Source organism: Amphiprion ocellaris, chromosome 13 (assembly GCF_022539595.1).
Source record: "Amphiprion ocellaris isolate individual 3 ecotype Okinawa chromosome 13, ASM2253959v1, whole genome shotgun sequence".
In the NCBI taxonomy this organism is placed as follows: Eukaryota; Metazoa; Chordata; class Actinopteri; family Pomacentridae; genus Amphiprion; species Amphiprion ocellaris.
Genome location: NC_072778.1, coordinates 28,237,401 through 28,264,993, shown reverse-complemented (window position 1 = coordinate 28,264,993; position 27,593 = coordinate 28,237,401). Strand labels below are relative to the sequence as shown.

General features: G+C 40.2%; 5 non-coding genes across 5 annotated transcripts; all 5 read left to right on the top strand.

Moving 5' to 3' along the window:
• Positions 1 to 9,667: 9,667 nt before the first annotated feature.
• On the top strand, positions 9,668 to 9,749 carry trnal-uag (transfer RNA leucine (anticodon UAG)). The gene has a single exon. It is a non-coding gene; the product is annotated as a tRNA-Leu (tRNA).
• Positions 9,750 to 12,460: 2,711 nt separating this feature from the next.
• trnam-cau (transfer RNA methionine (anticodon CAU)) lies at positions 12,461 to 12,532 on the top strand. The gene has a single exon. It is a non-coding gene; the product is annotated as a tRNA-Met (tRNA).
• Positions 12,533 to 15,458: 2,926 nt separating this feature from the next.
• trnam-cau (transfer RNA methionine (anticodon CAU)) lies at positions 15,459 to 15,530 on the top strand. The gene has a single exon. It is a non-coding gene; the product is annotated as a tRNA-Met (tRNA).
• A 493-nt stretch (positions 15,531 to 16,023) lies between these two features.
• On the top strand, positions 16,024 to 16,095 carry trnam-cau (transfer RNA methionine (anticodon CAU)). Its single transcript has one exon. It is a non-coding gene; the product is annotated as a tRNA-Met (tRNA).
• Positions 16,096 to 17,894: 1,799 nt separating this feature from the next.
• Positions 17,895 to 17,976, top strand: trnal-aag (transfer RNA leucine (anticodon AAG)). The gene has a single exon. It is a non-coding gene; the product is annotated as a tRNA-Leu (tRNA).
• Positions 17,977 to 27,593: the final 9,617 nt, after the last annotated feature.

Sequence of the window (27,593 nt, the reverse complement as noted above, 5' to 3'; positions counted from 1 at the left end):
AGCATTGTATGAATTTGGTCTCAAATAGCTTTTCACAGGCTTGCACAGACATTCTCCTTTACAAAATTGCCGACCCTGTAAGGTTGCATGGTGAGCCCTTTTCAAGTCAACCCACAAATTCTCAGTTGAATTGAGGTCTGTGCTCCGATTCAGCAACTCCAGAACATTCACCTTGCTGTCATAAATCCATTTCTGTGTAGCTTTGGCTGTATGTTTTAGGTCATTGTCTTACTTACTAAAAACAAATCTTCTCCCAAAATGCCATTCTCTTGCAGACTCCTCCAGGATTACCCTACGCTTTGCTGCATTCATCTTGCCCTCCACCTTTACAAGGCTTCCAGGGCCTGCTGCCAAGAGCATCCCCACATTATGAGGCTGCCACCACCATGCTTCATGGTTGCTATGGTGCATTTGTGGTGGCCTAAAAGCTCAATTTTGGTCTCATCAGACCAAAGAACCCTTTTCCAGTTGACTTCAGAGTCTCCCACATGGTTTCTGGTGAACTCTAGTCAAGATTTAATATGAACTTTTTTCAACAGTGGCTTTCTTTTTGCCAATCTACAATAAAGCTTTGCATGGTGAAGAACAGACAATGGCCTGTTTTATGCAGAGTCTCTCCCATCTCAGCCACTGAAGATTCTTACCATGTGGAGTCCCAGGTGTCTTGGGGGCCTCACTCACTAGTCTTTTAGTCCATTTCTTAGCAATGGATTTAACTGTACTCCAAATGATATTAATTGATACATTTTCTTTTATTCTAGATACAGCTGTGTTCATAATATAATCACTTCAGTCACATTCACTGAGCTCAGATGATCTTCATTTCACTAAATGTGTGACTTCCAACACTGACTGGCTGCTCCTGTGTTGAATTAGGTGAGTCACTTTAAAGGGGATGAATACTTTTGTAATCACTTATTTTAAATTCCATGTTTTGAATTAACTGATATATTTCACTTTCACAAAAAAGAGTTTTTTTTTTTTTTTTTTGCAAATTCTTGTCTAAAAGCCAAATTAAATTGACATTGAATCTATGTTGAAAAGCAAAGAGAAAACCTCCAACCTGTGTGAATACTTTTTAGACACTGTAAGTGTAAATTTGATATCTGCTAAATCGTATTAAGACCTGCCACAATGGGAATCAAATTAGCATCAACAGCAATTGTGCCAAAACCTCAGCAGGATCAAGAAATGTATCGCATGACTTAAATGGCTTATTCATACACATGGTTGGACATTTGAAAATAATTCAACTCGAGCCCAACCCACACCCAAACCTTTAGGCAAGAACACAGCCCTGTGGGTTTGCCGAACTCTGCTGCGTCCATGAGCGTCCGTTATGTGTGGTTGATGACGATTCATTTAATTCTAATATGTAGGGTGCTGGTAGCACAAGTAGAGAATACATTTGACAAAATAATCTTAACTCAACGCCCACTTTCTAGTTTTCTCTAAAGCATCAAACAACAGCTGAGAACTGAGCAAAATCCATCCAAAGCCAATTATGTACATACAGGATGTACCTGATGAAAATGAAAAATCAGGGTTCCTGACACCACATGTGGGTAAATTCCTATTGAGCAACACTGGCTGGAATCACTTGGCAAAGTCAACTATTGGTTCTTTTAGGCATTAGCAGGAGACCTTAAATACTGCAATAACTGTGCTTGTTAAAAATATTTTTTTATTGATATTTTGCTATCTGAGTCCACATACTGAGATTGCTGGCCTAAAAGACATAAACAACAACAATTTGGCAATGGACTTTTCTATGTTCTGCATTAGCAGTTTTACATTCACAAACTTGTATGGCGACAGCTCTGAAACAAACCAATGCTTGCTGTGCTTTCCCTGTATACTGAACTTGTCAGCGCATGGTGGAACGGTGTGCAAAAGTGCATTAAGACCACTCACCTTTGCAACCAATATTAATGGTTTGAGTAACCACTGCTTTATATTCAAGGAAATATCCCACTTCAGCGTTTTAAATCAAAGATCTCTGACAATGACTAATCTCTCCCCTGGAGTGCCCTTTGCAGCTTCTCGTGGCCCATATGGAATTTAGCAGAGCAATGCGAGTCGAGCTTTAGAAGCAGGGGGAAAGTCATTACTCCCCTTCCAACAGCTGTAGATGAAAATCTGTCTCAAAAGTGAGACTCCAAATTTAAGGCCACAGAGCTCAGGCCTCCTACTTTCCCTTATGTGGGATAACTTTAAAGTACTTTTAAATGCAGCTGCTGAAGGTACCCAAATATGTATTTTTTAAAAGAAAAATTGATATATCTAAATTCAAAACCACTTATCCTATTGAAAGGTGCAGACAGGCAGTTTCAGCACATTCAACATACACTGGGCAATAGTCATTTTCAGAATAATGATAGAGATGTAGTTAACATGTTATTGAGTGTTGTCCCATCGCATATCAAGTAGTTCTAATTAAAGGATGCACTATTGTAGCAAAATGCACAATAAAATCAGTCAAAACTAATACGGATATGCAACATTCTGAGGTTTATGAGTAGGAATTGAACCCCAAGACCTGACTTTAAAGGCTTGTGTTCGACACTCATAGTTACACTGGACTACAACAAGGCCATTGTTCTGACAGGGTGCACATAACCCTACACACAAAAAAGAAAAGAAAAAAAGATAACGGGCAGCACTGTTCGGACTAAATTGAGACCAAAGGAGATGATAAATGTGCCAGTAGCTACAGATGGAAATCAGTGTCTTTGGTTGGAGCCCAGGCTGAAAGCCATCCAGCTCTCCTCACAGACGTTTGCCAGGCTCTGTAGCAGTTAGTGCTCTTCAGCCTCCCACCCATTTAGGAGGAAAATGTTAAAATTTACAAGTACATTTGGACTGTTTTGCTGTTTTATATCAGTTTTCTCCTAATTGTGCAAACCTTAAGCATTGAGAGCCTTGTCGTGATCCATTCTTGGTTACCTGAGAACAGGGATGAGCTGCCACTGTTACAGTCACACTGCATCCAAATTACTCTTTCATTCATTCATTCAGTATTCTGTACAAAAACACACAGTTGATCTAACAGCAAATGGGCTTTGAGACATTTGCATGACCCTGGACCTGTCAGATATGATGAAAAATGATGACTTAAAGGCAAAAAAAATCACTTTTTTTGTTTTTCATTTTTAACTTGTTTACCTTGTAACACATTTACTAGTGTGACTACATTAGCTATTTTAAAGTCGTGCAACGTTTCTAGTACTTAAAAAGCTCCCTAGCTTTTTATTTTTGTCAAGTAACTAGCTTCCCTGTCTTTTGATTCATAGAAGCAGACAGAACCTAATGTTTGGAACAGACTAGGAGCTGTGAGTGTGTTCTTTGGAGCTACCAATAGTTTATCCCATATGATTGATCCGTTATCTTCAGCTATTTGCATTATCTGATCACAATCTCAAGATTACAGCAGGTGACAGGGGAAATCATCTTAACAAATGTCATTCAAGCCTTTAAAAATCTCAAAATAAATCTCCCATAATGGTTTAACAGCATGTTCTCTGTGCTGAAAGATGATGAATTTTGTAGTCTCACCGTGCTCTGCTCCATTAGCAGATCCCAAATGAAAGCTATCAAGCTTTTGTGACAAGGTGACCTTTCAGATACATTTCACTTTGGCACATTGCCTCTCCGTAAATTAACAAATGCTTTTGAAATCACACAATACTTGTCCAAACCCTATTCCCAAACATGGCAGTGGAGTGGTGCAGCAGCAGCAGCTATGGATCTATAACCCAGAGGTCAATGGATCGAAATCATCCTCTACTCTTTATTATTTACCACTGATCTAACTGCAAATGAGTCATCACTGACGCATGGCAAAAACAAAATGCTGTTAGATGATAATGACGTATTTAATTCATAAAATTGCATTTCAATGTATCCAAGCTGCCTCAGAACATAGACTTAAAATAAAAGACAACATAAAGCATAAACAAACATGGTGACATCACAAGGAAAACAAGTTTTTCAGTTCAAAATGCATTAGGGATAATTTTTTAACTACAATTGTATAACTCCTGGTTTCAGCCCTGTAATAATCTGTTGCTTCAGTGTCTGTAGATTTAAATGCAGTGAGTTGCTGCCATCCATGCCTCCTTCAAGAACAAGACTCTCTCTGCACCTGTGACCACACCAGTGGTCAGACATTAATGTGAATGAGATTGTGGGACCAGGACTTTCTATCTCTTACAGCTTCCTCTGCAAGCACTTATTTTGTTTGGAAATATTGGTAATCTCACAATACAACTGTTCTTAAGTTGTGTTTATGGTGAGTTTGTCAAAAAGCTTAATTAGAAAAAAAATGTTTATTTGAGTGGTGGTCCCAGTCTAACCTCCTCAGACTGTGGGCTAACACTCAGTCACCAGCTACTTGCCAACAAGCTGCCCAGTCTGCCTTTTCTGAGAGCTTACACATCTTCAATAAAAAACTAAAATCAAATATAACAGTAGGAGGCAGAGTGGTGCAGCAGGAACGTGCTGGGTCTATAACCCAGAGGTTGATGGATTAAAACCATCCTCTGCCAGTTGTGCGATCTTTGACTCACTGGCTCTCTAAGCTTCTTTTATCTCATTGATACACCTATCAGGTGCATGACTTGACCAAGAATTCACTGGTTGTGTAACATCACATACACAATCCTTTGCATCAAGTTACTCTCTGGAAAATATTTTCCAGCCTCTTTTACAGAAGTCTACTTAATTTAGTGAATTCCTCAGGTGCTTGCAATTCTTTGGGAATCAAAACAATTCCCCATTAATTAATTATATCTTCTCAACCAACATCACACCACATCTCCTAAAATTCTTTGATTTCGCTTTTGGAAAGTTTAAGGGAGGGTGAAAACATTTCTATCTGTTTAAAATATCCCAGTCACATTCCATTTAGGCTATCTGTGGTATGATGTTGTGGATATTAATTATAATAGCAATAGCTAATGAATATTTAAAATTTAAAAGCATAAGCAGAGTCTAATGGGTATTCATGTTATTTAAACTTCTGCAATCTCAAAAACAACATTATAGAGATTCAAGAGCATAGTTGATACATGTACATGTATCCTAAAAATTACACTAAAACACAGATGAACTATTATGAACTATTTATGCTCAAGGGTTTGAAAATTAAAACCAACTAATTCATCATTGATGCTAAAAGATGCCCATCTAAAGAGGAAAACAGGACAGAGGAGTAAAGTGTGCCCTTATGTGAGCTGACTCAGAGCTGATAATATGAAATGAGAGAAGTGGATCTACTGAATACATATTTGAAAGCAATACAAGATGCCTTTGAGCCTGCAGTGCATTCCATTAGATTATGAATATTTTCCTTTCCATAAATATACATTTCCATATCTAAACATAAATTGATGCATAAAAGGCACAAATCAGTGCATAAAAATTCACCAGAATGCAGATAATGAAGTGTTTGTTGCCCAAAATTATCTGAGGGAGAATCTCCAGACTTCCAATTTAATGTGCCCAACCCCAACTTTGAAGAAAATGTGCCCCCATGATTTTACATCTAACCTGATCATATCTGTTTGCTCTGTTAGCATAGTTCATTTGGACCGCTGTGAAAGTTGACAGTTTGCAGAGCAAACAACTGAACCGAGAACAGTTGAAAGGGTGGATCTGCTGTCAGATGAACTGTGATGCAGTTTCTTTGCTGTGGGAAAGCAAACACACCAACTTGCATCATTAACAGAGCAATTTTTTTTCAAGTTGTATTTGTATTGAAAGGAGCTGCACCTTTCCATCAAGTGGCCTTAGTTTCATTGCCAACAGTGGACACATCCCCAGTTCAGTTCAATTCAATTCACGCCAATTACATTTCAAATTGTCTCAATACACTTTATAGAACCCATATGTCTGAACCCCCAGAGCAAGCCCCAAAGCAACAATAACAAGAAAAAAACTATTTTTTCATGGGAAGAAACCTTGAGCAGAGCCTGGCTCATATCCCCAGCATTTCAGAGTAGAAAATATTGTCCTTTTTTCACAAATTTTGGCGCTAACTGGTTTGGCTGGATGGATCATCATACAGTTTTCTATGGTGTGACAAACTCAGAACACATATTACTTTAAGGTATAATGAGATAGCATTTCTGGGCTCACGTCAAACCTTCTCTGGAAGATTTAAAACTGAAACATGTCTGAGACACTGACACACAGCATGTCTTCAGTGATGGACTGAAAACACAAAAAGGAAAATCATCAACTGGACCTCATTACGCACAAGTTTCCTTCACAAACATGGAACCTGGAACTGCTTGGAAAGGTCATTTGGCGAGGGGTCTCCAGATGGTGTGGGAGGTGCAGTCAAGCGAATGGAAGACATGCAAGTACAGGGTGGCAATGATTTGCAATCTCCTGGAGTTGCCTATTAGATTCTGTCCTCTATAAAGCAGACAAGTGTGAAATTCAAATGGATTGACAAGTCAGACATTGAAACTTCTGATAAAACGCTCCACTCATCTGTTCGACCAGTCACTGAAAGGCTCAATATACCCTAAGTGTTCCCATCATCTCCTATAGTGTTCTCATACAAAGATATGAGTTGTTTCTGTACATATTCCAAAGAAGCTCTTGCCATAAACCAAAAAAAAATAAATAAAAGTATGTTGAAATTGCTCCACATATTGGAGACAAAGCTGCCACTCAGCACCACTGTGAATTGGATGACTCCTTTGAGGAAGATGATGAATGTGCAGGGGGGAATTTTTGATTGTGCAAAATGACAGCAAGCCATATGCTGGGCAGAATAAGGTGGAGATGAGATGCAAATCAACTGCATAATTCAGAAGAGTGAGACAAATTCATGTGACTGCATTTATTGTTCAAGACAGATGATTGGTGTCATCTCTGAGCCAGAGTTAATCCACCGCACTTTGTAGCTCTACTGATTGGCTAATGTTCAATCAGTAAAGGCATTACTACCATCACTAAGATGGATTTATGAAGCTGTGTCAAACATCTGATTAGAAACAGTTGTTGACATTGGGTTTTAAAGTGGCATCTTGTGGGGGGGGCTTGAAAATATTTGCATCATCAGGGTGAAAAGTTTTGTCTTTTTTGGCATTCGAATTAAACGATTGCTCTTCTTTGACATATTGAAAGTTGAATAAAAAATACTTTATTATAATACCTATCATTTTCTCCTTAAAGCATACCAGTTCTATCCTTTAGTTTAACAGTGTCCTGTGGTATGATGTCATAAACCGGCTGCATGGCCATGACAAACAAAGGGGAGATGAACACAAAACCATTGTAGCCAAACTTTTATTAAGTAACAAAGGATTAACTTAAACTAACAATGTGATAGGTCATCAGTAAAGTCAGTAGTGTAGGTGAGTGCATGTGTGAAAGGATGGTGTATGCAGTGTTGAACGGTACAAGAAAGCAAATCATACCAAAGCAAAACAAGTGGCCATCTCAGGAGAGGGAGAGAAGGAGAATGATCACCAGGAAGGCTTTATAAAGGCCCTGGCACACACCTGGCCCAGGTTTGGCCAATGGCTGATTATCAGGCACAATTACTGCACCACCTACAGGGACAGACAGACAGAGGCAGGATGGGGGATGGTTGCTTTACCACCAGCACCCCACCTTCTACCAACTGTACTTTAACCACAGCCTTTATAATGTCCTTACGCCATTTATCACCAAGATCACTTAAATCAATCTTATATTCATCTGCAATTTGAAGAAGTTGATCCTTAGTGCAGCGATCCAAAAAGGCTTCAGATGGAGCAGCAACAAACTCTTCTACCCCTGCCATTGTGGTTACTCCTTAGGCCCAGTAACCAGAACACAACAAGCCAGAACCAACAGACAGTGACACTTTAAGTCCTTCAGAGCACAAAAGAAGACAATAAATTTGTCCCTTAAACAAATGCGGAAGTCTCCCTCTATCTAACCTGCTTAAATGAAACTAATCTATCTACCTGATCCCTAGTCTTCATGTGGGTCAGCAGTGGGATATTTAAACACCAAGCCCAGTAGTGCAGTTAGGCCCCCAGCGAGCTGGATACCCACCTGACAACTCTAGAGGTGTACCCGAGACAACTGCTCTAGCCGCACCCCACACAAAAATAACAAACAAAAAAAAAAACAAACAAACCAACGAACCCAGATGGAACACGTTGCTATACCTGCAGGGAAACTCCACAATGTTGAAACGTACCACAGTAGAGAACCATGCAATCACTGCTGATAGCTCAGGCCTGCACAAAAATTACCTCAGCTAAATGCAGGACCAGCCTCACCTAATTGAAACAACCATCAAACAAAACCATCAAAGCAACATTTTAACAAAAATGCATCTCCCACCCAGGACACACCCAATACGAACTGCAGCCCAAATTCAATCCAAATCTCACAAAAGTCTCCAACAGCGACAAAACAATCAAATTAAGATGGACGAGCCCCCATTTGTCATAAACCGGCTGCACGGCCATGACAAACAAAGGGGAGATGCACACAAAACCATTGTAGCCAAACTTTTACTCAGTAACAAAGGATTAACTTAAACTAACAATGTGATAGGTCATCAGTAAAGTCAGTAGTGTAGGTGAGTGCATGTGTGAAAGGATGGTCTATGCAGTGTTGAACGGTGCAAGAAAGCAAATCATACCAACGCAAAACAAGTGGCCATCTCAGGAGAGGGAGAGAAGGAGAATGATCACCAGGAAGGCTTTATAAAGGCCCTGGCACACACCTGGCCCAGGTTTGGCCAATGGCTGATTATCAGGCACAATTACTGCACCACCTACAGGGAGAGAACCACACACACACACACACACACACACACACACACACACACACACACACACACACACACACACACACACACAACTAGAGGCAAGATGGGGGAAGGGTCGTCACATATGACACACATGAAAGAAACAAAAATTCTGTTTTAATTCAAAAATATTAGTTTGTTACAAAACCTCCTTGCAGATTATTATTATGATTTTGTCAGCCTGGTCAACAGTTATCTTATCTTTTTAAATTTGTGATTGTAACACATTGATGAGTGGAGCTCAGATCTCATTGGTACTTAACAACTGATAAACATAAAAACTCTGTTTAGGTCAGTGGAATGAAATCCAATTTGATTTTAATTATATGATGCAATTTTATGAATCTGCTTGTTGTGTGGCAGTTTCCATGCTTTTTATACCTTTTTCAAGCCAAACTGAGGCTGACAGATTCCAGTAATTTACTTTGTAGGACAATTTCTTGCATGTATGATTATTTGTGTGTGTGTGACATCATTTAAGTCTGTAAAACGAATGGCCCATGAAGACTTCATGCAAGTGAGTCACATGTACAGTATCTTCAAATGATCATGTAATACACAATGGGAAACTATCTAAAAAATAAGTAAACTAACAATATAAATGAATGAATAACTGCAGATACATCCTGGTTTTTCTCTAGCAAAACACCTTTTAAGGCAAATTGAAGTTACTTAGCTGGTGATGAGGTAGTGCACAGTCACTGCTTATGTCACCTAGCATCCAGCATTTTAAGTTGAGTGCAATTTTCATTTTTCTTGTCTCTATCAAAAATTACAATTTCATCTTGTTGTATTGCTCTCCTAAATATTCTTGATCCAGTACCTGAACGCACTGGAAACTGAGGTAGTGTGGCCGAGTGGTCTAAGGCGCTGGATTTAGGCTCCAGTCTCTGTGGAGGCGTGGGTTCAAATCCCACCACTGCCATCTTTATGTCCAGATAAAGAGGTATTTAATCATTCAAATAAAAACCAACATCAAATAAAGTGTGATTGTGTTCATTCTCAGCCCTCAGAGGGCCACAATACGAAGCAAGATTAGCCGGTTCGCGAGCTATGTTGAGCCGGAAGTCCGAGTTTTCAGTATCAAGAAGGTAGCTCTCTTTTTACCTGGCTAGATTTCCATGGTAAAATTCTAATGGTATTTATTACACAGAATATCAAATCAGTAACATTCATTTCACTTTGATTTGGCCACAAATTAAAGTGATATCCTGCATTATGGAACAGTGTCAGACCTAAATGCACTTCAATACAATATTGAGTTTAAATATATGACATTTAAAGTTTAACAGCTCTATTGTGCAGCTGCCTGTTAAAAATAATCAGCTGCATTGATCTGTAAAATAAATACATTAACACATGTTCAACAGTTTTCTACCAGCATTCCTGTCCTGCAGCATTTACAGTAGCAGCGCTTTTAACAGTCATACATTTTTATTTATCTTATTGCTGTCCATTAAAACAACCTCTTGATTGAAGCAGCTCCACACGATTGGTTAATTTTGTGCAGAAGAAGAGTCACGACGTGTTAAGCACCCTCTTTTATTTGAATGCGCACAGAGTTTGAAGCAGAAAGTGGAACCTCCTTCATGATACCCATTAACTCTGACTTGGATTTTAGTTTTTGTTGAGCTGACTTACACAAAAAAGCCCAGTTATGTCAAACTGGCTTCATAGTCTACCTCTTTGGTCATTGTAATCCTAGGAGTTTCAGTAGAAGACTACTCTCTAAGGTCCTTGAAGACATTTTCACCTATCGTCATCCAAGAGGCCTACATAAATAATGGCTCACAAATGACAGAGGACTCACCTGCCTCCAGGTGTGAATGGTTGTGAAACCAGATGGTTCAATAGCAATCACAGCAATAATAGTTGCGGAGCTGCCAGTTTACACAAAAAAGGAGATTAGTCTGCCATGTCAGGAGTGACTGTGTTTGGTGCTTGATCTCATGTAATGCAACAGCTACATGAAAACTTCCACCTAATCTAATGTCAGCTGGGATCGACTCAAGCCCCTGGTCCTCCTTTTCAGAGATCATCTTGGTCTACTCCTGGGGTAGTGTGGCCCGGTGGTCTAAGGTGATGGGTTTAGGCTCCAGTCTCCATGGAAGTATGAGTTCAAATCCCACTGCTGTCATCTTTACTTCCACAACCAGAGATATATGCTCAGAAAATGTCAAAAAAATGTTTTTCAAATAAAAACAAACATCCGATATAATGCACCAGTTTATATTCTCAGTCATCCAAGTAATGGTAATAATTGGAGTTTCATGAGAAGACTTGAGGCTTTTTAAGACATTTTCATCTCTCATCATCCAGCATGGCTAATGGCCCATAAATTACCCACCTGCGTGCAGGTGTGAATGGTTGTGAAACCAGGTGGTCCAACAACAGCAACAGTAAAAATAAAAGAGTAAGTTTGTGGCCGAGCCGCTGTGTTTATCCGACACATCTGCCGAACTGTTGAGCTGAAAGCGTGACCACATAGTGGCCCGCTGAATCTCAAGCGCTGTCATGTGACAATGTAGTGGCCCGCTTGTGACTTCCCACCATGCGTGCAATTTTCAGATGCGACACGTTCACATGCAGGAAAATCACGTCTATTGGACACGCACCTTAAGAATGGTTCTGTAGTTGCCCGTGCACACAACCACCAACTACACAACCATGTAGTTGGTGGTGCAGTGTGCACAATTAAAGGAAATAAACAAGTGACTGAAGATGTTTATGACAGTGAAACTTTCTGATTAGAGATCTTAGCACTGCAATATAGGTGCTTGATCTAATGTAGTGCATGAGCTGTATGAAAACTTCCATCTATCCTAATGTCAGCTGGAATAGACTCAAGCCGACAGTCATATTTTCCACAGGTTGTCCCGTGGTGCTGACAATTGATAAATTTGTTACACAATACTGGTCTATCAGTTAATGAAAGCCAAGTGGCATGCGTGCTGGGCCCATAACCCAGAGGCCAATGGAACAAAATCATCATGTGCTAGATTGAAAATTAACTGTCTGTGCTTTCCCTACCATGTTGGTTATTACTAACATGTCAGGCAAATGGTCACCCGTTGCCATGAGTGTCTTCTCTCTTATTTTTTCTTTCTTTTCTCCCCAGTCTCAGTGGTGCACTGAAGGTTGCTATTTCTATCAAATCTCAGTGTGATTTCTTTTCATGTTTCATCAATCAAATTGATACAATATTCCTTTTTTTTCATTACCACTGAAAAAAAGGAAATAAACCTTTAAATTTCCGGAAGCAATACAGCTATGAGTGGAACTCAGACCTCAGTGCAAAAGGGGGTTAGTGGAGTCAAAATTAAGTTGATTTAAAGTAAAGGACAAAAATAACGTGGACATACTTGTTGTGTGTCTGTTTAATGCTTTTTTTTACCTTTACGAGGCAAATTAAAGCTGATAGGTTCCAGTGATTTACTTTGTAGAACAATTTCTCGTATTATTGTATTAACATGATGTGTGCATGTGTGCTGAGTATCCTACAATATTTTACCATATAAGACTAATGGCTGATGAAGACTTCTATTCTTCTAAGTGAGTCACTTAGCTCAATCCCTCCATTTTTCACATGTATATGTGAAAAGATAATCATGTAATACAGAAGCAATAAAGCACAACAGCAGAGTGGCGCAGTGGAAGCGTGCTGGGCCCATAACCCAGAGGTCGATGGATCGAAACCATCCTCTGCTAATTGTAAATCTTATTAACTAAATAACAAAATGTCAAGGTTCAAGGCAGATGGCTGAAACATATGCTGAGAAGCAACATGTTTAAGTGTACCACTGCAGCTGACACTATGAAGCAAGTTCAGAATAACCAGACTGTCATTTTGCTATCTCTCTTCACTACACCTAACATCAGCTGTCTCGCTGAGTAATCACATGAAGCTGGTTGTCAACCTGAGGTTTCTACTATGAAATGAGGTGCTGAGGTATTGTAAGGTGGCTGCTCGTGTTGCTTAACACTAAGCATTATAAGATGGCAACATTTCTCTTAATTACTATCTCTATCAAAAAGTAATATTTCATTGCCTCACTGCATTGTTCTACTAAATACCTCTCGTCCAGCAAATAAATGCACTGGGAAGTGGGCTACTACGACTGAATGGTCTAACGTGTGGGTTCACAATTTCCTTTATCTTCAGGAAGTGAGGCATTAGGTCAGAACCTCAGAATTACAGTAAGGAAACAAGGCACTTAAAGTGATTTAATATATAGTCTCTCCAGCGAGTTCTGGGTGTGCCCTGGGGTCTCTAACAGGCGGACATGCTCGGAAGACCTCCAGAGAAAGTGGCCCAGGTGGCATCAGAATCAGATGTCTGAACCACTTCAACTAGCTTGTTTAGATGTGAAGGAGCAGTGACTTTACTCTGAGCACCGTCCATCTCTAAGGCTGATCACAGCCATCCTACGCTACTCAGAGTCCATGACCACAGATGAGGGTTGGAATGTAGATTAGTTGGTAAATCGAGAACTTCACCTTCTGATTCAGCTCCTTCTTCACTGCGATAGTCCATTACAATACTCTCATTACTGCTGATGCTGCACCAAGCTGCCTGTCAATCTCACACTCCACTTCCAGTCACTCACGGAATTGCAAGGAACTGCCAGGAACTGAGAAAACCTATCTAAGAAAATGTCACTTACCAATAAAACAAACAAACAAGCAAAATGTACTGCCTTAGTACCTAAGCTGTGTTTCCCTGTACTGGATGTTGATGGATTCCTGGTTTTCACTGTTCTTTATCATTAACAGTTTCTGAACATTTAATTTTTTTTTAAAGCAGATTATCCCGACAAATGATTTTGTCTCTTTGTTCCTTCTTCCCAGAGGTCTCCTTCACTTGATGAAAACTGCCAAGGTGCTTACAATAGCAAATTCTTTGAACAAATGCTTGACAGTTCTTAAATCTTGTCAGCTTCTTTAAATTTCACAAAAATAGTCACCCATTTCTTCAAGTGACTTAATTGTATGTCTTCATCCTCAGTTAGGCACAAGGTGTGATTACAGTCTGTGGAATAGATGATAATCAATTGCCTATTTTAGCATTTTGGAAATATCCAAGAACAGATCTCAGCTAAAAAGCAAGCCTGGAAATACATAAAGCCCCTGACATTAGAATGCAAAAGCAGAGTGGCGCAGCGGAAGCGTGCTGGGCCCATAACCCAGAGGTCGATGGATCAAAACCATCCTCTGCTAAGTTGAAGTCATCTGATCTGCTGTTGCTTTACATTTTCACACAAATGAAATGTAACATATTTAGGTATAGGACAAACATACATCCATCCATCCATTATCTATACACCGCTTAATCCTCACTAGGGTCGCGGGGGGGCTGGAGTCTATCCCAGCTGACTCGGGCGAAGGCAGGGGACACCCTGGACAGGTCGCCAGTCTGTCGCAGGGCTACATATATAGACAAACAAGCACTCACACATTCACACCTACGGGCAATTTAGAATGATCAATTAACCTCAGCATATTTTTGGACTGTGGGAGGAAGCCGGAGTACCCGGAGAGAACCCATGCATGCACAGGGAGAACATGCAAACTCCATGCAGAAAGATCCCGGGAAAGCCGGGACGCGAACCAGGGACCTTCTTGCTGCAAGGCGAAAGTGCTAACCACTACGCCACTGTGCAGCCCACAAACATACATATTTGAAACAATTTTATGCTTAGGCAGTTTAGTTCATTGGTTGTGTTATTGCCTCTGCTCATTCACTGTATTGACGCTGTCAGTGAATATTTGATCTTTAATGATTTAGAAAGCCTCTTATCATAATCCAACAGTGACGGGTCACTGAATGTTGTCAGTCTTCTGTGTTCCACAATTTGTCAAACATGTTAGTGTCTGCATATATCTAATATATACAAGTGTTGTAACAGAGAGGTTTTCTTCCTCAGGCTGATGCAATATGTGGTCACATTCTCTGGATTGCAGCTGAGAAATGGGAAAATCAACATGTTATAAACTTCACTAAATTCTTCCTCAGGTAAGCATGATGTGTGATCACAATATCTGGATTACGTCGTGGTATTGCCTCTGCTCATTCACTGTATCGATGATGTCAGTGAATATTCGATCTGTAATGATTTAGAAAGCCTCCTACCATAATCCAACAGTGATGGATCAAAACCCACATTCTGTTAAGTCAGAATATTGTCAACTTCCTGTGCTCCACAATTTCTCAAACATGTTGATCTCTGCATATATCTAATGCAAATGTTCCCCATTGCCACAAGTGTTGCAACAGAGAGGTTTTCTTCCTGAGGCAGATGTAATATGTGGTCAAACTCTCTGGATTGCAGCTGAGAACTGGAAAAATTGCCATGTTCCAAACTTCACGAAATTTTAGTTGTCCTAAAAGGCTGAAGTATTGTGTATGAAAACTGTCAAAGTGCCTACAATAAGAAATTCACTGAACACATGCTCTATAGTTCTTTAATCTTGTTGGTTTCTTTATATTTCAGGAAAATGCTAACTCATTGCTCAGTGCCACAACTGTATGTCTTCTTCTGCAGATAGGCACAGTATGTAATCACAATTTCAGGATTAACAAATCAGACAAGCCTGGAAATTAATACTCTAAACCCTGACTTCAGCAAGCAGCAGCAGCAGAGTGGCGCAGCGGGAGCGTGCTGGGCCCATAACCCAGAGGTCGATGGATCGAAACCATCCTCTGCTAGGGCTGAGATATGGAGAAGCACACTGACCCATGCTTCTGTGCCATATTTAAGTAGATGTACTATTAGGACTTCAGGCTGATGAGCAACAACATGTTTATCTCTGGCATTGTAGAAAGTGCACTGGTATAGTTGATGGCAACAAAAACAACAAAAGAAAACATATTACACAAGTTAGTGGTATTGCCCCCACTCACTCACTGTTATTGTAATGTCAGTGAATAGTTCATCCTTGACACTCGCATTCACACCTGTGGGCAATTTAGAAAAATCAATTAACTTCAGCATATTTTTGGACTGTGGGAGGAAGCCGGAGTACCCGTAGAAAACCCACACATGCGAGGGGAGAACATGCAAACTCCATGCAGAAAGATCCCAGGAAGGCCAGAATGCAAACCAGGGATCTTCTGGCTGTGAGGAGAAAGTGCTGACCACCACGCCACTGTGCAGCCCTAATGTCATTGTGGTACTGCTACAGCATATGTAACTAACAGGAGCAGAGTGGCGCAGCGGAAGCGTGCTGGGCCCATAACCCAGAGGTCGATGGATCGAAACCATCCTCTGCTAATGGTAAATCTTATTAACTAAACACAGAAGTTTCAAGATTTGAGGCAGATGGCTGAAATGGGAACTGAGCAGCAACATGTCTAGGTGTGCCACTGCAGTCGGCATTATGAAGCAGGTTTAGTTAATAAGCAGACTCTCTTTGTTATACCTCTTCACTACACCTAACATCAGCTGTCTCACTGAGTAGTCACATGAAGCTGGTTATCAACCGGATAAGTCAATCAGAGTTTCTGGATCTAGCTGTGAGGCAGTGTGAAAGTTGTGTCGTTGGAACCAGTTGACCTGTTGCCACCATAGGCAGCTGCAGAGATTTCTCACAAGAAGAATAACCTATAGTCCTAAATGAATATAGGACATTTAAAAGTATGCTATAGGATAGAAGCAGTACATGTATATATATTATTTTTTTCATGGTGATGTGGAAATTTCATATTCAGTGTGTTATTCTTATTGTGTGTTGGACGGCTGCAGGGTCATTCGTATAGCTGGTTGGGGATAGTAAAGGGTTCTGGAAGCAAGTAAAGAACTAACACAATTTAAATCCATACATTGACTTACTGCAAATCGTTGCACTCCGGATCTTCTAGGAATTGAGATTTCATTTTCTGAGAGAATTTATTGCTTAGTAGGTGGTGTTTTAATACACATTTATCTGTTATCTAGAACATCACCTGCTCGGGAGCAGATTAGAAGTTCCATAGTCATGTACTGGTAGGGAATAAATCGCCATTGTAGTCCTGAAAACCAAGAGTTAAACCCAAAGTCTCTCTCAAACCCCAAATCCTGCTTCATAGGGCAGATATCAGGTGTGACTGATAAGATTACAAACACCCACATTTCCCTTTGGCAAGCTAGTTTCCCTGCCATCTCACTGTCATGGTAATGGAAGTAAATATTTGAGCTCTGCTGTCAGAATAAGTCTTTCTTAATCATCAGAGTGAAACTGCCACTTGTGCCACTTGGTGCTCAGCAATATAGGATGGCACTGGTTTTCTTTTATTACTCCGCCAAGGGACGCAATGGAGATATGTGATGATCGGTGTATGTTTGTCCTTCCGTCTGTTAATCTGTCCTTCTGTCTGTGTGCACCATTATTCAAAAATGGAATAACTGATTTGGATGATTTTTTTTGAATGAAAAAGGTCAGAAATGACACAAAGACCACCTCATTAGATTTTGGCAGTGATGCAGCTTATAGTCTGAAGATTTCTGTATCATTGTGAGATAGCGGCACGGCGTCACTGTAACTATGACAACAAGTGAACACTACGTCAGCTGCCTGCTGATGATCACATGATTGCGAACCTACTACAAATCAACGACTGCAAGTCACATAACATACACATGCATAACACACACCTGTGCTCAGCATCAGGTCACTTTGTTTGTGGGTACATCTATATTAAATGGCCACATTCTATGTTGCTGTGATTTCTGATCACCAATAACTAATAAAAAATGCTGCATTTCTACAAAAATGTGCTGCATTTTTGACAATCCCATATGGACCAATGAACAGCCTTGGCGGAGTACTGTGCTGTCTGAGTGCTTTTCTAGTTGTGTCTCACTGGAGCCCAGAGATGGACTGATGACCTCTCCAATGTGTAGGCCAATGGCAAGTAGCATAGGCTCCAGCTCTCACATGACCCTCCACAGTGTAAGTCTGGTCTATCTAATGGATAAATGGATAAATGGACATCTCAGCAGCCAGCAGTGCTGTAAAATTGCATTTATTTTATTTTTTTTGCATTCTTCTCTGAAATAGCACTGGTGTGAGCAGAGATGTCTGGACCACATGAGGTAGTGTGGCCGAGTGGTCTAAGGCGCTGGATTAAGGCTCCAGTCTCTGTGGAGGCGTGGGTTCAAATCCCACCACTGCCATCTATATATTCACAAACCATAGACTTTAGTTAATCAAATGCCACTTAAAACGGATGAATTTATATATATATGTGTGTGTGTATATATATATATATATATATATATATATATATTTATGTATGTATATATGTATAATTAAATATATATCCAATATGAAACAAGAATACATTTGTTACGTTTTATTGTTGTAGCGTCAATCACACATACACATATGTAAACATGCAAATTTCAATAACATTATTATTGCCACTGTACAAAAAACAACAGACTTTACATACAAAGAATTACAACACTGCAGAAAATCCCCACCAAACCTTGTGTTTGCAGCACTGTTTTTAATAATAATGAAGCTGTTGGAGCCTCCTGTTATTCTCCTTTATTTCTCTCTCTCTTCAAGGCTTCCTCTGAGTCTTTCCACTGTTTATTAAGGGCAAAATGTCAAAGGAGAGAAAACATCCTGAAGTGGACCACTCGTTGCTGCCTCTGCTTTCTAAAGCAAACTCCCATTATTTTTTGGCTCTTAAAGACAGCTGGACTCCCCCTCTCTTTTCACTCCAGCCCTCCCTGTACTGGCTTTCAGCAAAAAAACATCACAGACTGCCTGAGTCTGTAAACATGAGTGTAATTTACTGATGTTGCCTCATAGGATTTCTGAAAATTGTAGTTCAAACAGTCCTCAAACAGTTACCAGCTGCTGCCATGTGGAGCCGCCAGTGTGCCAAGTGTAAATTTCACAGTAATACAAAAAAAAAAAGCTTTGGCAAATTTTCTCATCTCATATTCAGAAAATCTATATATCATCAGCATGAATGTAGACTCTTCATTATCTGTTCTGTTTTTTCTCCGAAGGTCGTTTGAGTAGGCATTTGTGTGTGTGTGTGTGTGTGTGTGTGTGTGTGTGTGTGTGTGTGTGTGTGTGTGTGTGTGTGTGTGTGTGTGTGTGTGTGTGTGTGTGTGCGCCAGAGGCCTCTGCAATTGGCATTCCAGCCCACATGTAGTCATTCTGTCTTGCTGATTGAGCCTGTTGTCTAAATGAGGAGCGGTTAATTACCTCCTCACAGCAGCTCTGTTCACTATGCAGCCTACCCACCAAGACCACAGAACAGAACACAACACGACACCTCTGGTTAACAAATTAGACAGAGAGGCAAAGAGAGGCAGGGAGACAGAGACGACGGAACAACAGAGCAGTGTTAGGAAACAAACGAGAGGAAGAAAAGGAAGTGAAAAGAGGAGATGAGATTACAGAACTGGACGGAGAGAAGGAGGATGAATGTGGGAGAGAAGGAAGGACAAGAGGAGGCAAGAAACGGGGAAATAAAGAAGAAGAAGAAGCCGCAGGAAGCTGGTGAATAAGTGGGAGTCCAAAATAAGATGAGAAGAAATTAAAACAGATGACAAAGAGAGGTTAAATCGAATGAGAGGGAGACGCTCACACAAATGGGAGACGGTGAGGGAAATAGAAGCGAGGCAGGCGGACAGGAAACGAAGCTGACATGGAAACCGCAGGAAGCTGCTTTAACAAATGGGGCTATGCCGCGGCCTACCAGCACTGTGCTGTGATACGGCCCATTTTTCATTAACGCTGTGATTTATCAACACAGTGCTGAGAGGATCGTAGCAGGGGCTTTTGATTAAGGCCATTAGATATTAGACATTAGCCGTGAGATTACTCACACTGCTGGGGTGCGTTTGATTTTTTTATTCCGGGGCTTGCCCAGGGGCAGCCGCTGTGCCCTGCTGACTGCACTCTTTGAAGCAGCCCTTCACAATGATGGGGTCTCCCAGCAGCTCAGCAGGTAGAGACAGGTGCCATAGGTTAAGTACACTAAGCTGAGTTTGACCTTTTGTCATTACATCTCTACTTTTTCAGATGCTTTTTTTTTCTTCCTCTGTTTTATCGATCACTGTCTACTTTTATCTGCTTTTAACCTCAGAAGCCCACATGGATTCTTTTTATATAATGCTGGAAATGTGCTTACATGTGGGGTATGTTTTTCTTTGTGTTTATTAGAAAATGAATAGCAGACTTGAATCTGCACAAATCAAGGTTTAATCAGCATTGAATGTGGTGTGAAAAGTGTCATTTGTTTAAATGAACCCACAGAAGATCTACTTTCAGCTCATTGTTTTGGTTGTCCAGGTCCCAGCTGAATGGAGTTTGCATGTTCTTCCTGTGCGGGTATGGGTTTTCTCCGGGAACTCCGACTTCCTCCCACGGTCCAAAAACATGCTCAGGTTGATTGGTGATTCTAAATTGTCCGTAGGTGTGAATGTGAGTTTGCTTGTTTGTCTCTATGTGTAGCCCTCTGATAGATTGATGACCTGTCCAGGGTGTCCCATACCTTCACGCTAAGTCAGCTGGGATAGATTCCAGCCCCCTACGACCCTAACGAGGATTAACTAATGGATGGATGGATAGATGGAGGTCCCACCTCTTCTGTCGTCAACCTTGTTTCAAGCAGCAGCAGATGTGTTTCTGGTGAAGATAGGCTTGATCAATCCAAGTATGCTACATCAGCACGAAATGGCAAAGAGACTGAGTGACCAGCTGGTGAACTTTATTGACCACTTAGCTGCTGAAGAGCAAGTTATTTTTATGAGGAGTTTGTGGAAGCACCACAATCCTCAAAGGAAAAGTGAATATTGCGCAAAAAAATTGTCAGGGAAATTTGATTCCAAATTAATGCTACTGTTGTTCCTGGTCTGTTGGATGTGTAAAGAGGCATCTGTTTGCTAACATTTTCACCACCACTTTTTATATGGTGCTTATATATTACTGTAGTATTTATTGCCCATTCCAGTACCCCAAGGTGGCCAAAAGATTCATTTAATGCAGCTTTAAATATTTTTACATCAACACTAACTGTCTTTGGCCCAACTTTTCTCAACAGGAGAACACTGACAGATGAATAAATGTTCTTTTCTTGGGAAATTTATGTAACATACAATATAGCTCAATGGACAAAAAATCAATTTGTAGACAGATACATTGTGCACTTTTATGCATGTCAACAATGGTGCAGAATGATGATGATACCTCCCGTAATCCTGTAGGTTGTTTGTGCAGGCCCATTGTTATGTTTTGTTGTTATATGTGAAACAGCATCAGTTGTTTCACTAAATGTCCCATAAAATCATGCTTATGTTCAATTAGCAACACCCTCTAGTCTCTGTATTAGTTATGACAAGAGCAAAGAAAAAATGAGGCAATGTTGTTTTAGAGTCCCAAAACCCACTTAGGGAGGAGGTTGGGGTGGATGGTGGGTCAACAATTCAAGGCTCCTTTTCATTCCCTGTTTGTTAGTGTGACACTTATAGATTAGACAATCAAGATACAACATATTGATTAACGAGTTTGGTACATGAAAGCCAGATTGTGTTACTATTAGGGATAACCAGCTTAGTTGTTTCCCCCTGAATGCAGCTAAACTAACCATGACAGCAATAAAAGTGGTATTGAACTTTTAATCTAACCATTGAAATCATGAAACACATGGAAAGAAAACAAGTAAGTTTATTCATTTGGGAAATTATAGCCTTTTGTTTGAAAGGATGGATAAAGAGACGGGAAATTGTTTACTTTGGGTAAACTGACCACTAAAATGGCCATCTGTTTGATACTGAGCAGCTGTCCAATTAAAATTTGAGGATACAAAAAAAATTCTGACCTGATATGTTGCAAAATCCCAAGAATCAGTCTGGATTCAGGTTTTCTACCCAGGATGCTCTTACCACCAGTGTTCTGTGTGGTTTTGTGGCCTTCTCGTATAACCCAGATCCTGAGCTCTATAGTGAGACAAACCCTTTTTTATTCAGTCTCTAAATAAATGAGGACATCCCAGTTTTGTGACATGTATTTTTATTTTTCAATTGTGTGAGTTCCCCTCTTACATAATTGTGCATTTAAATTATTCAGTATGAAAGCAGACTGGCATCAGCTTCTACTTTTGTTAACAGCAGCATTAACTCTATAAACCAAAAGCATGTGAAATAATGGGTTTAAGGCGTGCATTTACTTGGTCTTATGAGGTGTATTATCATAAGAATTGTTAGCACAAATACTGTTAAAAATGTTTCATCATAATTCATCATATCCATTGTGATACTGTCACAGTAGTAAGAAGTGAAGTCTTATAGGTTATGTCTCCATCGATTGGACTTGTTTCAGTGCATCCTGTGGATGATTGATAGGACTAAGTTTTGAGGAGTTTGAAGCTGAAATTAACATGTTGGGCTCATTATTAAGCTATTCCTGAGCAATTTTTTGCAGTTTGGTAGGGTGCACTGTCCTGCTGGAGGAGCCAGATGACATTGTGGAGTTCTATTCAGGGGGATTGCACTTGGTCAACAGTAATATTCATGTAGGTGGATATGTCAAAGTGCCGTGCACATGAATGTCAGGACCCAAGGTTTTCCAGCAAAGCATTTCTTTATAGTATGTTTAGCTTATCATTTAAAAAAAAAAAAAAAAAAAAAAAAACTTGATTTTTCCAAGTATTTGTCTGCACCTACCTCTTACCTTACAAGCTGTCTGTTTCCAGCTGATTGGATTTCTGCTTGGCTCTTGACTTTGAAAAGAAAATTGATATGTCTGGGTTTGGTGGTTAGACAGCTGTTTGCAGCTGAGTGAGTAATAATTAATGCACTCGGCAATTTCCTTGCCGCTAGTTTGTATAGCATGTTGATACTCAAAAATTAATCACATCATCTTCAACAGTTCCAGTCTATTGGAAATAAACATTTTGCTGATGTCTATGACAGGCACCATCATAAAATTAAAAATCACCCACCTCTTTCATAAAATATTGGCTAATTTCCAGCATGATCTCAGATTAGCAATAACCATTGTCCCTGCTCATGCTACTAATATGTTAATTAACTGCAAATGGTCTTGCTCAAATATGTGTAAACAGGATATTACTTTATTTGCTTATTTAAACCTACATTATTTGATGTATTTGCCTCTTGGGACAACACACAAAGCTGTAAACACATTCCACTGTATGGAGAACATGTTAGCAAACAGCTGCCTATTTACACATACAGTCAGCAGGCTGCATTAGCATTCATTTGAATGGTAGATTTAAGGTCAACAGTCCTTTTCCTTTGTAGTGTTTCATTCCCAGCCAAATCCTGAAGGAATGGTGTGGCTGTTTAGCTGCTCTATGCTCTACAACGTTCACCAGGTAGTCACGAACTAGCCTGTCTTCAGTGTGGTTCTGAGCAAGTGGTGTTCAGGTGATTTACTGGATCATGTCTGATGAAAACAGTGTGAAACAACACAGTAAAGTTGTGGTCCATAAAACCAAAACAATGAGCTGAATGACACTAAAACGCTTTTAGCTAAGTGAATCTGCAGAGTCAAGTTCTAATTTTCTGTTCCTTCATACTATGAACTGTGATTTGATCCACTGGTAATATAAATAGCCGCGCAGCTAGAAATTATTGCAAGTCCTGAAACAGTCCCCAACAAGTGTCACCAATGAAATGCAGATGTCGAGATTTATGTTACAGCTGATAAACTGAACAGAACTGATATGCTTCAAGTTCAACAAATCTAACTTTATACAGCCTGTATAAGCTTGTGTCGTAAGTATGTTTTTAGACTCCAAGTCTGTTTTCTTGAGCATTATGTATATAACTGGGTTCTCAGCAGTTTCAAAATAACCTGCTGTACCTGGATGCATTCCTGTACAGACACACTTTGAGATCTGGAGCTGCTTCTGGTGGTGTTTTGCTGACATGCTTCTCACGTTGTGCATTCTGTGTAGAGAGTCTGCAGCACACTTCTGTAATGCCACACTCGAGGGCAGTGCAAAAAGCCTGCTGTAATAGCCTCCTCTGGCTGCATCCCACTGACTCGCTGATCTCCCTCCAAGAATTCTGTGTCTTTCATGTGACTTTGTCGCCTGGATGCAGTGAATTGTGTAAATGAAGATGAAGGCTTTCACACGCTCTGTCCTTAAAGGCATTCATGGTGTTGCACTTGCTTGTATACACAAAAGGAAACGGATAAAGATGGGAAAAAAGAAAAGCTAAAAGAAGTTCAAACTTTTATGTCGGCACACCTGGACAATCAGACAACAAAGTGAGCATGCTTAGTGGATTTTCTGTTTTAAAAGTAAAACGACACAAATTTCTAAAATCCGTCACTGGGATTTTGTGTAGGGAGACATTTTAAGCACTGCTCAATGATCCAAAAAGCACATTGTTTAACTCATTCTTCACAATGACGCAAACCAGCTGTAATTGAGTTTGTATTTCAGCTCTGCTGTAATACCAACTTATGCCACAAGACAGTGCCTCGCTCTCTTTAATGTGATTGCCGTGCTGCGCAGACTGACATCTGACAAAGACAATGTGTTGGTGTAGGTTATGCTATGATGCTGCTTTAGTGAGGAGTGTAGAAGAGATCTGGCCTCGTGTTGCTGATGTTTAGTACTGTAGAATAAACCTGCAGTATGGAAATCCCTTTCCAGCTGTTGTCTTTTGGCTCTCTAAGCTAGCTACTTATCCTAGCCTTCTGCTACCTACAGATTGCCAGCATCCTCCACTAACTCCAGCCCACATTAGAGACCAGATGAGGCTGTGTGTGGATTGCACTTCATAGTTTATACTGATGTATACCGCTAAGAGAAAATGTGGATTGTTATCCTCTTAATGCATTCTGAAAGCAAGACTCTGACAGCTGCTCAATAAGACTACACAGTTAAGAGCAATGTGGTGCCATACTACTAGATTATAGCTGTGATTTTCTTGTCCAAGACAAACTTTGGAGCTCTGAGACAAAAACTCCCATGTGTGGCCAAATCTCCCCTGGTTTCTGTCACTGATTTGTAGGTTTGAGTAGCCACAGATGTGCCCTCTCCTGCTCTTGGAGTCACCCCAGTATCCCCAGTGTTGTCTGGCATGCCTGAAATTATTTCCACAAAATCTGAGGTGCCAGGACAAGCACCAGAGATCATCACTGACACAGCATACAAGAAGAAGAGAAAGCTGGATTGCAGTTTTGCACGTTTTTGGGAGTTTTGAGTAGCAATTTCAGAAGTCTGGGAGGTAGTGTTGTAGTACTTAGGATTGGTCTTGAGGTCATTGTTTGAAGATCTGAGATTATATTTTTAGTCCATCTTGTCTCAGTATCAGATAAAAAGGACTCTGGATTTATTTCAATATCAGCAAATTATAAATTATTAACATCATTATTGTGGTTGGAGGTAAACATTTGTTTCTCAAATGCAACCAGTAGCTGGTTACTGTTAACGTCTGTCAGCCCTCCCTGCCCACCTCACCACTTACTCTAAGAAAGTGGATGAAGGAGACACGATTAGAAGTTGTGGCTGTCTGAGAAGAGATGCCAGCAAAAACTTTGCAATCTAAAGCACGAGGACTTCAAGAGTTCACAAAGTTAATGTTAACAATCCACCTTTGTGCAAAACTCTTCAGAAATATCTTCAGAAATATCTTCACGCCTCATATATTAGCTACCTATGTGTAAAGTGTACATTTGGACTCCTGTTACACATTTTACTATGTGTTGTGCAGTGTGAGAATCGCTTCCATCTGGTTGTGATCTTGGTTCAAGTAGTACTAACAACAAATGGGAAATGGCCTGCACTTATATGGCGCTTTTCTACAAAGAGCATTTTACAGTGTGTTTCTCAATCACCCATTCACAAACACATTTACACACCAATGGTGACAGAGCTGCCGTGCGAGGTGCCCGTCTGCCTTCAGGAGCAACTCCAGGTTCAGTGTCTTTCCCAAAGACAGATGTGGAGGGGAAGGGGCCTGAACTTTTTGCTCCCAGCTTCAGTTCACTCACCATTTAATACATCTGGTACAGAGAAGTCCCTTATGCTGTCATCCTTCGGCCTGCTCCAGGCTCAGCCCCGATTATGTTCCCATAATGTCAGAGTCTTTGTATGTCTTCACACAACTAATCTCTGTTTCACAGACAGGCCTCTTTTTGCCACCCTTAATTAAATCCTTCATAATCGTACAATTATACACACACCCAGCCACAGAAGTAAAATCATCAGAGCAGATAAAGTTTATTCATTTATTATGCAACAGTTCTCACTCTAATAACAAACTGTACTCATGTTGCTAAAACATGAAACCCAATGATAATCATGAAACAAAATGTTCAAAATATAACCAAATTTACTGAATGCAGACATCAGAATGGTTTGTTCGCCAGTTTAGCTCTTCCACAGAGTCTCATTTAGGGTAGCTTTCAGTGAACTTTAGCTTGGTCACTGCTGCCTTGGTGTTGCCGCGATCTTTCGGTTTTCTTGCTCGGTCAGCTGTTCTCAGTCTAATCAGTCAGTGAATAAACGATCAGGTGAATGATTGGCTCTGGCTGTCCTCGCTGTGACTCAGTCAGTCAATACATGAAGGGATGTCACGACGCTGCAGACATGCTGCTCTATTCAGTGAAACGCTGCTAATACGTAGCAGCAGTGAGCGAATACAAACTGAGGGGAGGGAAACCGTTCGACTTATGAGCAATCTGACAGAAAACAAGGTAGCTTCACTGAGGATGATAAAAGGACATAATTGTTTACCTACAAGTATAGGCCTGAGATCCTTTTGTCATTTTAAAAATAAATTCTTGTGTAAGCAGCGTCACTAACAGTTCAGTAATTCGAAGAGTTCTGAGTCTGAGTTGGCATTACTTACCTACCTTTTATAGTCAGACTTTTGACTGAGTTGATGGATTTTATTTATTTATTACTTTGTTATTCTGGTTTTATGCATCTATCTATCTATCTATCTATCTATCTATCTATCTATCTATCTATCTATCTATCTATCTACTTCATTTTATCTCATCTGGTGTTTCCTCATTGCATATGTTACTTCGGATGGCGTTTCCTCAGTTCCTCGATCCCACTGTTTAGGAGTTCTTTATTTAGAGTATAATGTTGGTGGTTGTTTGTATTATTTTATTGCATTTGTATTGATTTCATCTGGAAAACATTTTGTGTTACATTTCATTTGTATGTAAAGTGCTAAATAAATAAAGTCGATGGATGGATGGATGGATGGATGGATGGATGGATGGATGATGGATGGATGGATGGATACTGATGTGAAGTCCAGTAGAATGGAAAGACTGTGTTGTCCAGCAGTTACAAGTTTCAGTTCGATGCCTGGATCCTCCTGTTTGCATATCAAAGTGTTCTTGGGCATGAAACTATACCCTGAATCAATCAGATCAGGCCAACACCTTGCATGGTAGCTTGCTGCCAGTGGTGCAGGTGTAACCCACATCTTGTATAAATGCAGTCTATTTACTGCTTTTAAGTGATGTTTTGATAGAGAAACAAGTTAGTGATGATCAAGACATAGAAGCAGCAGCATGAGAAGCATGTGTAAAAGTGTAAAATCACTGCACACAACAAAACTATCCAGATGATGTGGCCTTTGGTTGTTACACCTTGGGGGACTGTTTGCTATCTTGATTCCAGGATTCACTGATGCTATCATGAAACCTACTGTGAACCCTCACTGATAGGTTGACACCTTCCGTATCTAGAAAATAACATGACTGTTGTTATCTGCATCATTCATGTGTGTTCCAGATATACCCACATAAACCTTGCATGTGC